Here is a 13,307-nt window from a genome sequence, read left to right as displayed (position 1 = left end):
CGTTGCTGTGCCTGGATTTTAACAAAGCGAGCGCCTGATCGTGGCTTACGGGGCCGTGCCTTGAAGGGTAACAGGGAGAGACACGGGAGGAAAATCAGCAGCCCCCGTTGGGCTCTCTCACTTAGCACCTCTTCACTCCGCCGCGAGCTTTGTCTTGTGGGCTGCGGGCTGTACGGTCTGCTTAGCCACCTCTGCCGTTCAGTGTGTGCTTTTTTTATTTTCTAAATAGAGGAGCGAGTGTGAAAGAGGAGCAACAACAGCTTCCTCAGCTCGAGGAGCAGCGCGGGAGGCGAGCAGCGGCTCCGGGGCAGCGGCCGTCGTGCCCATGAAAGAGCTTCCTCAGCGCCCGCTGCCTGCGGGATGAAGCTGCATCTGCTGCTGCTGCGCCCAGAAAATCTCTGGGCCTCTTTGTTGTAATCGTGTTTGTGCAGTCAGACCAATTTTGATGGTTATGGAGGTTCAAAAAATCCCAGAGATCTTCCTAAGCTAATTTGGGAACTGTTCGTGGCTTTTGTTGCTCCTCTTTGTTGTGAGGACAGAACTGGCTCGTACTGATGAGTGCTGCATGGAAATTATATTATTAGTAATTACTGGTAATTTCTTGTCTGGAAGCTTCAGGTTTGTGGGAGCACTTAAACCCATTTGCTTCTGTATTCCCTCTGGCTTTGCTGTAATGTCTCTCGGCACCGTGTACCTCGAAGACACTTCAGCAGTTCCCTTTTCTCCATGGCAACTTACCGTGGCGGTTCCTGTGTCGCAGGGAGCCGGTTTTGTGCCTGAACGGGGCTTTTCAGCCCGGTGTGTGTCCCCGAACCGGGCAGGCTCCAGGGGCCGAGGGAGCAGCACCAGCCCCCAGCTGGGGCCATGTCACAGGGGGAGCACGGAGGGACCAGGGCAGGATCCCCCGGAGCATCACGTTTTCTCCTCTCCCCCAAATAAATTGCCATTTTTATTTTTTTTTTAAAGCACGGTGTGGTAATGTAATGGGTTCTGTCAGCTGGCAAAGCTACGGATTAGTCACAGCGGCTTGTTTGCTTTCCTTCTAGAGAAGCTGGCATAAAGGTAAAAGGGAAAGCAGCGTGCCGTTACGCAAAAATCCCTGGAAAAAGCCAACTTTTCCAAGAGAAGTGGGGTATTGCTGTATTTGCTCTGCGCACGGGCATCAGCTGGCTGTTTTGTCTCGAATCCCAGTTTTAGGTTTAAGTTAGGGGGACTTCTGAGGTTTTGAACTGGGTGTGGAAGGTATCCTCACCTGGCACAGCAAAGTAAATGGGAATAAATGGAATTACGGCTCGCTTGTTAACTTCGAGCTAGGTTTTTCCCTATATTAAATATTGAGACCTTTCATCCAAGAGCATCTTTGCAACGAGAACCACCTTTACCATCCGCTCAGACTGCGGTTAAGAGCTGGCCTCCCCACAACCCGTGCCTTGGGGCTTGGTTTGGTTCCTGGCACCCCAATTCCTCCTAACTGTGCCTCCGTCTCCTTCCTTTCCACCTGCCCCAGCCTGGAGGAGTCGGACCGAGGGAACCATGGCCGGGGGCGAGAGAAGCGGCTGGGACGAGGCCCCGCAGCAGCTCCAAGGAGGTGGGCTGCAACCCCCCGAGAGCACCCAGCGAGTGTGTCCTGGGTTGTGCGGGGTGAGGCAGCTCCTGCGGCTGCTCCGGGCATGTGTGAAACCAGCAGCCAGAAAAACAGTGGCTTTTTTTGCCCTCTTTTGGGGGGGTTTGGGGAGTTTTTATGGCATTTTCATGCGGTGCTGAATAGAGTTGGAGTAAGTTCATCTGCATTTCGGACCCGTAGGCTTTTATTTCAGGTGAAATTGTCATAACTAGATATTCCCAATAAATAAACTTTGGATTCCTTCCTGGTGTGAGATAACGAAGGGGGGGCTTTGTGGTCCAAGCCTTGGCTCCTCAGTCGAGGCAATGAGGCGGCAGCAACTTGGGTAGCACGTGTCAGCATCCTTCAGTGCCTTTTGGTTGGGAAAATAGCTGAAGGTGAAGGGTAAACAGCTCGTCCCTAAGCAGCAGGCTCGTGGTCCAGGTTGGGTTTATATTTGCAGCTTTGAGTTCTGTTTTTATTGGCCGAAGAAACGCTTACGCTCTTCTCGTGCTCTGTGAACTCAGCCTCCGTGCCCGTCAGTGCCTCCGCGCTGGGAGAGGGAGGAACGCGTTCGTCTGCGTGATGGCAGCGCCTGCCTGCTTTCGGAGGCTCGGACTCGGTGGTGTGTGAAACCTTCACGTGCCAGCACATCGGCGGAGGGACGCGAAGCTTTCTCCTGGTCCGGAGGAGCGATGGGCAACTCGCTCTGGTTTGCGAAGTAACAGCTTCTCGCTGGCTGCTCCGTGCACACACCGCAGATTATTCCTTTCTTTCTGAATTGATTTCCCCCCGCTGCCCCCCCGCCTTTGCGAGCGATATTTAACAGCACATGGAAAATGTGACTGACCCCTAAAGGTCAGCTCGGAGTTTACCATTCTGCTTTTATCATCCCCCTCATCAGAGAACACAGCGTGTTTGCTCTGTCTCCTGCCCAGATTTGCTTTTTCGTGTATACCTGATTTCTTTTTTTCCACGTGCGAATTTTAAATAGGATTTCTGTAAGATACGGTGGCAGTAAAGCTGTTTGCGGAATGTAATTCACTGTATTTTATAGCTTCTGCTGGTCTTTTTTTAGTTTCTTGCTAATGATGATGATATTGATTGGAGCATGGCATTTTTACGCAGCTGAAAGGCGAGGTTGGGCCATTACACAGAGCTTTTTTTTAAAGACCCTCATACAATAATAAACATGTACAGGCAGCCGTTACCAGGACTCGGTATTAAATAGCTGTAAAGCCTCTAACAAGACAAACCATTTAATGTATTGACTTGTTTAGTGTCTTCAGCTCTGCTTTTGACGAAGTGGCAGCTCGCGTGTATCTTTAGAAACTAATTCCAGAGAAAAACGCGTCCGTCGGGCTCAAGTCTTTTCCAAGACCCGAAAAGCAGTCCCGTTTTTTTCCCTGGCAGAAAGTCATGTGCTGTCTGTGAAGGATGCTAGCAGGGAAGCTTCGGCTTGCCAAAGGGAAGAACGGGGGCAGTTGAATCACAGCAGCGCAGCCCCGATAGGACAGCGAGGCGCACACGTCGCACGCGTGCTCGTGCCGCTCCCCGTTCGATGCCTGCTGTGGTTCGTAGGCTCGTACGAGCTGAGCGGAGAGAACGGCGAAGCCTCGGTGGCGTGCGGGTCGCAAATGAGCCAAGACGTGTTTGCTCAGAGCCGGAGACATTAATTCGAGGTGCGCTGTCTGAGCGGAGCAGCTCTCTGCCTGGTGCCACGGTAAGCGACTTGGCTTTTTATTGCACGCTGAGGGTGTTTGTCGCGGGGATTTCTGTACCGTCCCGCCGACAGCGACGCGACAACCTTGTTGTTCTTTGAGCTAACGAGCCTGAACCAAACATCCCTGACCTTTTGGGAAATGCTCGCCTGCAGATTTGCTTGCGAACCTCGCGGAGTCCGGCGTGGCTTTTCCTTCTGGTTTCTGTAGAAAGGTGCTGGGCTGTGCGGTCGGTTGAGCTGAGCACCGGGCAAGCTGGGGATGTTTTTCCTCTGCCTGGAAAGGGCCGGAGATGCAGCAGGCATCTCACCGAGTGATTCAGTTTGGAACAAACAGCCTCCTTCCCTGCATGTTTGCGTCGCTCCCAGTAGAGCCGGCTGGCTTCTGCCAAGCACTGGAATGTGACTGGTTTCCAGAACAAGAGCACTCTGCTGAGCACATCCTGAATTATTTAAAAGCCATCGCTTTCTTGACTGATTTTTTTTTCCTTGATGTCACATAACACTTCTCTGGAGTAGGCAAGTGTGTAATGGAACATTCTTAAGGCATTTTTTGCTGGGAGTGGCTTATTAGTTTGCAGCTGAAAATGTGTGCGCCTGGTAGCAATGGTATTTTGTAATTTCATTGTATCCCTGCTCTCAGCAGGGAGGATGTTTGACCAAAAGAATCAGTTGCTTCCGTTACACTTTCCCCAGTATCTATTTGCGTAACCAATCCCACAAATATTCTGGAAGACTTTACCCGATCTTGGGAAAAGTTAAGGAAGTTCCTTTACGTTTGGTGACACATTCACAGCAAAAATACCCCTGCAGATAACAGGGAGCGCTACCTGGGATGCTCAGCAAGTGTCCTCTGAAACCTCCCCGCGGGGTACGCGTGGTTATTCCCATCAGACGGCGGGAGGGACCGGAGCCTGGAGGAAATTAATGGCACGCTGAACAAAGTGTGGCACTGCTCTTACTAACTGAAGTCGTGAAAACCAGGACTCCTTCGGCTTTGATCTGATGCTTTTTGAAAAGCCAAATGTTCTCCTCTTCTGCCGCGTTATGCTCTGGGGGGTCAGCCTCTGCATCAGGGACGTGTAGTGGTGGCAAGTGGGGCCCACCAAGTGTTGTTGGCATCGGGGTGATGCTAGCTCTTACCTCTGAGTGCCCGCTCTGCTGGAGAGCCAGGGAGGACCTCGCACGTGTGTGTTTCTCCCTCCAGAATTACTTCACCAAGTGTTTTTCTCTTGTCAGCTCTTTGAGGCTTTTCTCTTTCCCGCTGTGGTTTCTATGGAAATGTCATGGGTTTGGGTGGTGTGTAGTAACCCTCCTGACTGCAGCACAGTCACTCTCTGAATTGCTTAGCTTGTGCTAAATTTGTGCCTGAATCATGCTTCGGGCAAGGGGCGGAGGGTGCGTGACATTAACGTTCGGAGTGCCTAAGGTCACAGGAACCGGGGGTGCCACTTACAGGCTGCGGTCCGGACCAGATGCCTCCTCCATCCCGCCGGGTTGAGAAGGGTGAGCCAAAAAGCAGCTCGGGGATGGTCGCTGGGCTCCGCAGCCCCTGATGCTGATGCCTGCTATGGAGGGCGCTGCTGTGCTGAGGAGATGAAGAGGAGAGGGACCCGCGTGGCTGACCCCGAGCAGCGCGTTTCTGTCGAGGGAAAGGTTTGTCTCAGCCACCTTTTGCAGAACTGCTACATGCCAAAACATCTAAGGGAGCGGAGGGAGAGTTCTTAGCTCTCTGCAAAAAGCTAAATGCATTTAAAAATAAAAACTGAGGGCATTTCTTTCCGATACCTCTAGTTCGAGTCCCAGCAGTCCCTTTGACAGCATTTCTCAACAGAGAGCAGCGAGCTGGGCAGCCGGAGGTATTTGAGCTCTGCCTGCAGGAACAGGGGTGTGTTACAGGGGAAAAACGAAGCACCTTGTGTTCCAGCAAAGCAGCAACTTCCTGTTCACACACAAAAAAAAATAATGCACGTGGTATCCTCTAGCTGATGGTCCCGTGTCGAGCGAGGCTTTTCATCGCCTTCCCAGCTGAAGGGCCACAAGTGCCCTGCTCGCTGCTGCTGTAACTGCGTGCGCTCGTCCTCCATGCCCCCTCGGGGAGCTGCTTCCAAGGAGTGGGGGTGGCAGAGCACCCAGGTGCCTCCAGCTGCCGGGACTGAGCTCCGAAGGTACGCGTACGCATTCGGTTAATTAACCCCTTTCACTTTGAGTAAGAGGATAAGTGGTAATTAGCGTTGGTCCGTGGGTACCTCACAGCCCGAATAAGCAGCCCAGGTGGGATTTCGGAGACGTGCCGTTGGTGCCAGTGCTGTGCTGTGCAGCTCGCTCTGTTCCTTTGCGTTGGACCTTCAAAACCTCCTCGTGCTCACTGGCTTTCTCCCTGGGTGCCCTCAGGCTGGCAGCACCTCCGAAGAGAGGTGTGTTGGGCCACTAGGGAGGGAAGGTGCTGGAGAGACACAGCAAACCGTCCCTCCTGCTCTTGCAACCGCCCCTCGTTGCTTTGGGTGAGGAGTGGAAGGTTTTCCCCCGGGGGGTTTCTGTCGCCGCTCGCAGGAATGCTCTTGGAAGGCATCGCAGGAGGTGTGGATAAAACGAGAGGTTTTAATGCATGCTTTTACCGCGTCCTTCTAGCAAAGCGTTTTCTCCAGTAGATGTGGCAGGCTGACCCGGGCTTCCAGCAGGGCTGAAGGAATTTGTCTCTGAGTCCCAGAGGAGCTCAGCACTGGGAAGCGTTCGGGAGGCTGACGCTGCTCGGTTGTTTGGAAAATCTCTGAGGTGATTGCCAGGGGGAGGAATCTGAGAAAATTGTTTCCTTCCCCTTTAGATACGGTCAGCGTATAAGGATTTGGCTGATCTGATTATCACAGTTTACCTGGGATGATAGCTAGCATCAGCTGTGGTCTGGTTTTTGGGCCCTTTTGTGCTGCAGGAGCATATGACCTTATTCTGAAAGCGTAAAATTTCTTGCAGGAACAAGCACCTTAAAGAGCAAAATGCAGCTTTCTCTGCTTTTCCCCGTGTCAGGCCTTGGAAATCCAGTCGTTGATCCGTAACACAGCACGGCTCGAATCCCAGCTTGTCAACATGAAACTGGAAAATATTTCCAGCTCAAAATAAACTCTGCAGGAATAGTTTCCATGTTATCCCCTCTTCAGAGGAAAGCTACTGGACTTTAGTCCTAAATAAAGATTCTGGCCAACTTTGGCGCTTTGAGAAGCGGAGGTGGTTGTCCTAAACTCGACTGCTGCCTTCACGAGCCTGCTCGTATGGGGCGCTCAAACCTTTGACCGTTGTCACTGAACCCGAGAGGGTCCGCGCTGGTGGTCAGCTAGCACTTGCCTGGGGGGGAGCACGCAGATTTGGGGACAGCCCTGGGGCTGGGGGGGGGTTTGGCCTTTGCTGTGGCCAGGGAGAAGCGCAGGTGAAAGAAACGCTGAAATAACATCCACGTAGTTGTCTCTTTGCTTGCACACTCTTGCTCCTTCCCTTTCTCTACCCTCTGACGACACAAGTTGATGGAGCAAATCTTGCATCGGCTTCTCAGTGTTGCTGGTGCCTTCAGTCCTTTTAAGTGAGCGGTTTGGGTTGTGTAAAACGTGCGAGGGAAGGCTTCCCGAAAGGTGCATGTTGAGCCGTCGGTCGGCGAGTCATTTTCAAAGCTTGCCCGTGTGCTTTCCACCTTCTTAGTCCTGCTGGAAAGAAAAAAACACATTAACCTGTGCTCGAGAAGGCAGCAAATTGTTTGATTTTGGTCCAGTCAGACCCACTTAGCTGGTAAGCTGGAGATGCTTCCAGTGGTTTATTCAGCAGTAAATCGCCCTCAGAGCGGCCGCCTGAGCTCTGCTCTCTGCTGCCAGCGCTGTCGGGACCGTGCTGCTGAACGTGCAGAAGGTGACGGACCGTCCCCTGAGATGGTTCTCCTCTAGCTTCAGTGCTCAACTGGGATTGACGGCGTTACTCATTTGCGAGGCCTGTTTAGAAGCAGTAATTCTGGTTAGGTTGGAACTTGGAAGTTTTCTCTCACGCTAGCTAATTGTGGCTATTATGCTCTATTGTCGTTATTGTCGCTCAAAGTATTTTTGAAAATTAAGGGTGAAAAGTGACTGCATAACAAAAAAAACTCATCAGCGAGGCTCCCTGAGCCTATTGTGAGTCACCCTTGCTGATTTCAGGGACAAAAATAAGTTTTCTTTCGCAGCCGTAGACCCCTGCGAGCGCTGCCAACCCTCAGCGCAGGAGCACGGGCCCGAGTTTGCTCTGGCTTGTGCTTCGGGCTGTCACCAGCACGCCTCCAGCCCGGGCTAAGATGTTAAGCTTTTTACAAACTTTTGGAGGCTTTTGATCTTTATCAGTTTATTAAAAACTCCGAGGCTGGCTGGTGCTGTCCTGAGGAAGGAGGGGGAGCTGCTCTTTGGCAAAAGCTCGTGCTTTAGTGGGAGAGCAGAGGATAAGAGGGTTCCAGCTGATGCTCTCTTAATATTTTTCTGCTTTCTTCTGTGATCTGTTCTCTGTATAATTACACTGAAGTTGTGGTGAACGACTGGAAGGGCATATGGCCTGTGGTCTCCAGCACTTATCTTCAGGGGAAGAGCAGCGAGGAGGGTGGTTAGGACCTTGTACCGCGTGCTTCTTGGGGAGGCGTGAGGTCAGCAACTTCAAACTACTCTTTTCTGCTCCTTCCTGCCACTGTTTTTTTCCCCTTGCTTTGTTTTTGCAAGGAAGTGCCTCCAACAGGGGTCAGAGACGTGGGCCAGCTTCTCAGCCACAAGGTGCCACGGCTGCACAGACCCTGCTGGAGAGGTCGGTCTGGGCGAGCCGAAGACCTGCCCCTCAGCTCCAAAGTTCTTCAGTTCACAGATCACGATGCTGTGATCCCCTTTCCTTCCAGCTGGCGTGCAGTCCCTCAGACAGCGTCCCTGCTCCTGGTAGGAGAGGGAGCTTTGTCGCGTTACGCTGAGATGTAAGGCTGCCTCCAGCAGGCTGGGGTTTGGGAAAAACTTCCTCTATGGGCAGGGAGAACACAAGTAACTGCTCGGGTGAGTTATCGTACTGCTCTCAGACACCCTGCCCGATGAGATGGATCGTGGAGCTGGTGATTGGTGATTTTTCTCTTTTTTTCCCTGATCTCCCTCCAGCATTTCTTGGTGGCTTGGTGCCCTGCCTGCACCTGGGGGTGTGTTGCAAAGGTTCCTGTTGGGTGCAGCTGAATTCCAGAATATGAAAACAAATATTCAGTGTGCTGAGGAGAGGTGGAGGAGGACAACCACGTTAGTAAATCACACAGATGAAGCCATAAGTCAGTCGGAGATGAGCTTGGCTTGTCTCAATTGCATGACATAAAACGAGAAACATCTATTGCGCACCCGAGCAACTGAGATGATCTTTTAGAAACAGTGCGGATTTAGGAAAAAAAAATTGTTAGCAGGGTGTCACTAAAAGTAGGGATTGTTAGTGCTGCCGCTGCTTATGCTTTGCTTTTCCTTCTTGTAATTAGCAGGACTGGTATTTTTAGGATAGCTTTGCAGCTTGTCTATTTTCTGCCAAGTTGGCTAAAAATGTTGGTCTCACGTAACACGAGAAATATTCTCTTGGAAACCGATGCTGTATATATCCTGAACTTCCCCTTCTGCTGATGTCTGGATCCGTTCCTTCGAATTACAACAGCAGGAGCTGGGGGAAAGGTGTCCCTTGTATTGAAGCCCGTGCGTATGGCTGTTACAGCCTTAAGCATAGCTGAATCGTTTTTGCAGATAAAGCCGATAGACTGGAATGTTTTTGTTTGCTCTAGCTTTTGGGTGGTATTAGCCTTAGTTGTAACCTCTTTCAGTTTCTGTTATCTTTTATAGGGTCTTCCTGGAGCTCTGATCCTGCGGTGAAATCCGTGCAGATGGATTCTTTCTGCGCTGAGGTCTTAGGTCTCAATAACGCGCCCAGCCACCGCGCGCGGCTGTGTGGCCGTACTCTTCTTGTGTGGTGCCTTCCTCGACAGAGCCCAGTCCTCCCCGCTGGCGTCACGGTGGGGGGGGGCTTTTTCTTGTTGTTATTTATTTTAGGGTTGCCCTGGCAGGAGCTTTTCTCTGCTAATGTGTCTCCTGCCTGTGTTCGTGGTATGTCACAGAATCACAGAATCACAGAATTTCTAGGTTGGAAGAAACCTCAAGATCATCGAGTCCAACCTCTAACCTAACACTAACAGTCCCCACAATGTCGAGGTATACATTTCCCTAAAGGTGCTGATGGAGGTGCTGGTGCCGTACCACAGGGCTGTGGCTGCCGTCCTGCCTGAGCTCTGACTGCTAGGAGTTATCCTGCTGCCAGCCCGCCCTGCTGCAAGGTCTGTGGAGCATCAGTGGTGGTTAAAACAACCCCCCCAGAACAACGCATCCACATCTGTGTTATATAGGTGAGGAACATCCTTAATATGAAAATTCAAGGTAATGGCAACTGAAAGCTCTGGTAAAAGCAGAAATTGCTTTATGTCCCCTTTTCAACTATACCCTCCAGTTCCAGACGGGCTGTGCAGTGCTACTGGGCAGTTCCTCGGGTGGAAATGGTGTTGGGAAAAGGCAGCCCTAGTCTCCTCTTTCAGGTGAGCTCCGGCCTCTGGACATGCCTTTGCCTTGTGTGCTGTGTAAGAGGGCCCAGGGGTTTCCTACCTGGCTCTTGCTCCAGCTGCTTGTATGTGGTGTTGCAGTTGGAGTTGCTGGGAGCGTGACATCCAAAATCCAAGCCAGAACTTGTGAAAAACAAAGGAAGTGTTTGTCTTATTGGTTTCTGGACTTTGCTGTCATTCAGGATTTTAGCTTACTGATACCAGTAAAATAAAAGCAAATCTGTGGGAAAGCAGAAAATGAACTTTTAGGCTAATGAGGCTGTATTGTGTTTGACAAATGGGTAGCTAATCTGCTGGAAAAAGGGGAGGGTTGACTTTTAATGAGAAGTTATTAGATGCTGAATAGCTGTTAAATTGCAGTATTAGTAAAATGGACAATCGTCTCTAGCTTGTCTCCGTATTCTATTAATTGAGAGCCCCTTTCATCCATTCTTTTAAAAATTAATTACCATTGTGGAAAACACTTCTTTGACTGTAGCAGCTTGATTCAGATTAAATTGGGGTTATGTCATGACTGCTTCCTTTATGGACTTTAGCTGCAATTTATGGACTCTGTTGATAATACCAACTTCATATATAAGAGCTTAAGACTTCTAAGAACAAGACTAATGAGCTGACATTTTTGTCATAGCGTTTTGAATTGGCAGCAAATAGAAATGAGATGAGAAAACAGGCTGGTGCCTGGAGTGAGAGCACGGCTCTGATTTTCAGTTCAGCTACTTATTTCTGGTCAGATGGTGAGACAGCACTTGCAGTGTGTTTTGGTCTAAACTGCCCAAACTTAACTGTCCCTCGGACACTTGCATTATCTGTAACGTGTAGGTCACTGTTACTGCTCAGGATAATCATCCTCTCTTCTCTTTCCCCTTTTCTTTGTGCCGTGTTGTGACCAAAGCTGACATCTTCAAGCCCCTTGGCTCCTCTCCTAGATCCCATCACGTTCACAGTGAGCGAGGAAGGTGGGCAGAGCAGGAAGGTAGCAGAACTGCAGCAAAGCAAAGCGGCCGCTGCTGGAGGTGGGCAGTGCCTACTCCTGGGACCAGGCAGGTCTGGTGCTGCCCGTTAGGGGCCAGCACACGTGCGCTCCTGATGTCGCGGTCTAAGAAAGTCCAGATCCTGAATCAGGTCACTGTTTACAAAGCAGATTTATGTCAGATATAAATACAGCTGTAATGCCCTTTAACGAAGGGCATGTGAGGCTCTCGCAAAAGCCGTGCAGCGCTCCTGCTAGCTGACAGCTGACACACAAAGCCGAAATAGTGAGGATGAGAAATTCTCAAGGCGTAAAACAGTGGGCCAGACTGGAGCAAGAATTGTACAGCCAAGACTGGAAACTGCACCAGTCAGATGAGACAACCTGATGAGTGTGCCTGCCTTGATGGGGCTGGGAGGGGTTTAAGGAGAGAGGATCTATGCACGAGGCAGTCAAGGCCTTCAGAGCTGTTCCTGAAATCTGAACTGATGGGATTTGACACTTTCTGCTCTCTGCTCTGCCTCCTCAGCTGTTGTCAGGTTTGAGCAAGGTTTTCATCGCATGTTACTTCTAATGAAAAGGAAAACGTTGTGCCATAAACCTTCGTGGACTTCTTTTTTTCTGGACTTGTTTTTGTAATTCTTTCATATAAAGAACACTTTAAAAAAAAAAAAAGGACATTCCAGACACAATTTGGATATTTGATGGGGAACAGAGGAGAAGACTTTATTTGAATTGGCCTTGCAGGTCAGGAAACAGATTTTTAGCTTTGGTCCTCATTAAGTAGCTTTCCTTTGTCCCATGGGCACAGAATGACCCTTTGTTGTAGGGCACCATGATTGACTTGTGAGGTTTAATTTTTGGTCGGAGAAGACAATTGAAATCAAGTTTAATTTGAGGAATTAAACCACACAGAATTCCACACAAGTCCTCAAGGAACATGAAAATCTGCCCTTGGGAAGATTCTCTGCTCTTATTGTTGTACTGAAACCACAATATGTGGTCTTGGGCAGTTGAATGCTCTGGTACATCCAGAAATTCTCCTTAGAAAATAGCATTGTTTCCATGAGAGGAGTCTGAGTAAACTCAGACCTTGGAGTTTTGAAACTCAGGAGAGTGGGGAGAGGCTATGGGGAGGAGTTCTTCGGCTGAACAGGCCAGAATAAAAGGCTAAAAGCAGGAGGCAGGAATTGCTTCAGAGTTCTGTTGTGTGGATTTGACGACTGAAAAGTTAGCTTCTGTGATTCCCAAGATGTTCATGTCCCTGTTGGGTTCAGAGCAGAACTTAATTATGTCTGATAACATTATCCACAGCAAGGATTATTTGCATAAGCTTCTGTGAGGATGCTGCTTGAAGTGAGGGTTTAACCATCTTTTCATCCTGGCTGGTTTCATTCCTTGACATTTGTAGAAACTCTGAGGATATTTGTAGCCCTTGTAGGAAAGGGAGGGATGCAGTTGTGGCCGTGCTTGTCCTGAGGGCCATGAAGCCACAGGCTGTGGCAGGCTGCATTCAAGTGACTGAGTCAAGCTCATGGATTGTGCTTGTTATCTGCTTTTCATCTTTCTAAAAAGAAAAGTTTTTGAGGCTTCCAGGCACTTCCCTGCAGCTGGTGGGCTTTAGTCTTTACTTTAGTCTTGCAGAATTATGCCAGTTATCAGCAAAACTCGATTTATTTGAGCTCTCTGACTCCCCCTTTTATTTAAAAGGGGAAAAAGGAAGTGTTTACAGAACCCAGAAACTCCTGAATTGGCTCTCACTAATTTTCTTACGAATGTTGGGCCAGACCACTTCTCTCTGTAGCTCCCGACAGATGAGGGATAATGATACTTGCTCCTAGCTTTTTTTCTAGCCAGAATTTACCTTCATACCTCCATTTGTCTCTGTAGCAGTGCTCAGTGTCTTTGGCTTGTAGTGAATTCCCTGCTTTTTGCCCCTCTTGCAATTTCCCTCCACTTCACAGCAGCAGCAGCAGAAAACCCTCTGGGCAGCTCCCAGCCAGGGGGAGTTCAGCCCACGGGTGTCCGGACTGGCTGGAGGTGCTCATGTTCCTTCCACAGTGCCATTTTCTTGCCCTGTTATATTGGATTTTGTTTCACAACGAGTCTGCAAAATGACAGGAATAGTAATTGAATTGCATGTCGAGAAATCCAAACAAGCGCAAGGCTGTATAGCCGGCCCCGGGTTTAATCAGAGGAGAGTTTATAAGTATTCTGTAGAAACACGCTGTACTTTGTGCTCAGAAAAGCTCATGCAGAAGTTAAATATACAAAGGTGCAGCTGGCTTCCCTCCTGGGAGGGACAATGTCACTCGGCGGTGTAATCAGCCTCCACTGGTCCAATTCTGTCTCAGCACCTGGGTGTTTTATTATGATCGGCCTTCCTGCAGGTGTCCTC

The 13,307-nt window shown here is 49.9% G+C and overlaps 1 protein-coding gene across 7 annotated transcripts in view; it reads left to right on the top strand.

The window, feature by feature from the left end:
* PITPNM2 (phosphatidylinositol transfer protein membrane associated 2) overlaps positions 1-13,307 on the top strand; it is a 133,992-nt gene that overhangs the window by 41,560 nt on the left and 79,125 nt on the right. The window contains exon 1 of one of the 7 annotated variants that reach the window (XM_035340861.1): positions 5,351-5,491. The exons of the other annotated variants lie outside the window; for them this stretch is intronic. The gene's annotated coding sequence lies outside the window, so the exon portion shown is untranslated. Of the gene's footprint in view, positions 1-5,350; positions 5,492-13,307 lie in introns of those variants that run through there. 7 annotated transcript variants of the gene reach the window in all.

Source organism: Oxyura jamaicensis, chromosome 15 (genome assembly GCF_011077185.1).
Source record: "Oxyura jamaicensis isolate SHBP4307 breed ruddy duck chromosome 15, BPBGC_Ojam_1.0, whole genome shotgun sequence".
NCBI lineage: Eukaryota > Metazoa > Chordata > Aves > Anseriformes > Anatidae > Oxyura > Oxyura jamaicensis.
Note: the sequence above shows the minus strand (reverse complement) of the source record. Positions and strands in the feature narration are given on the sequence as shown.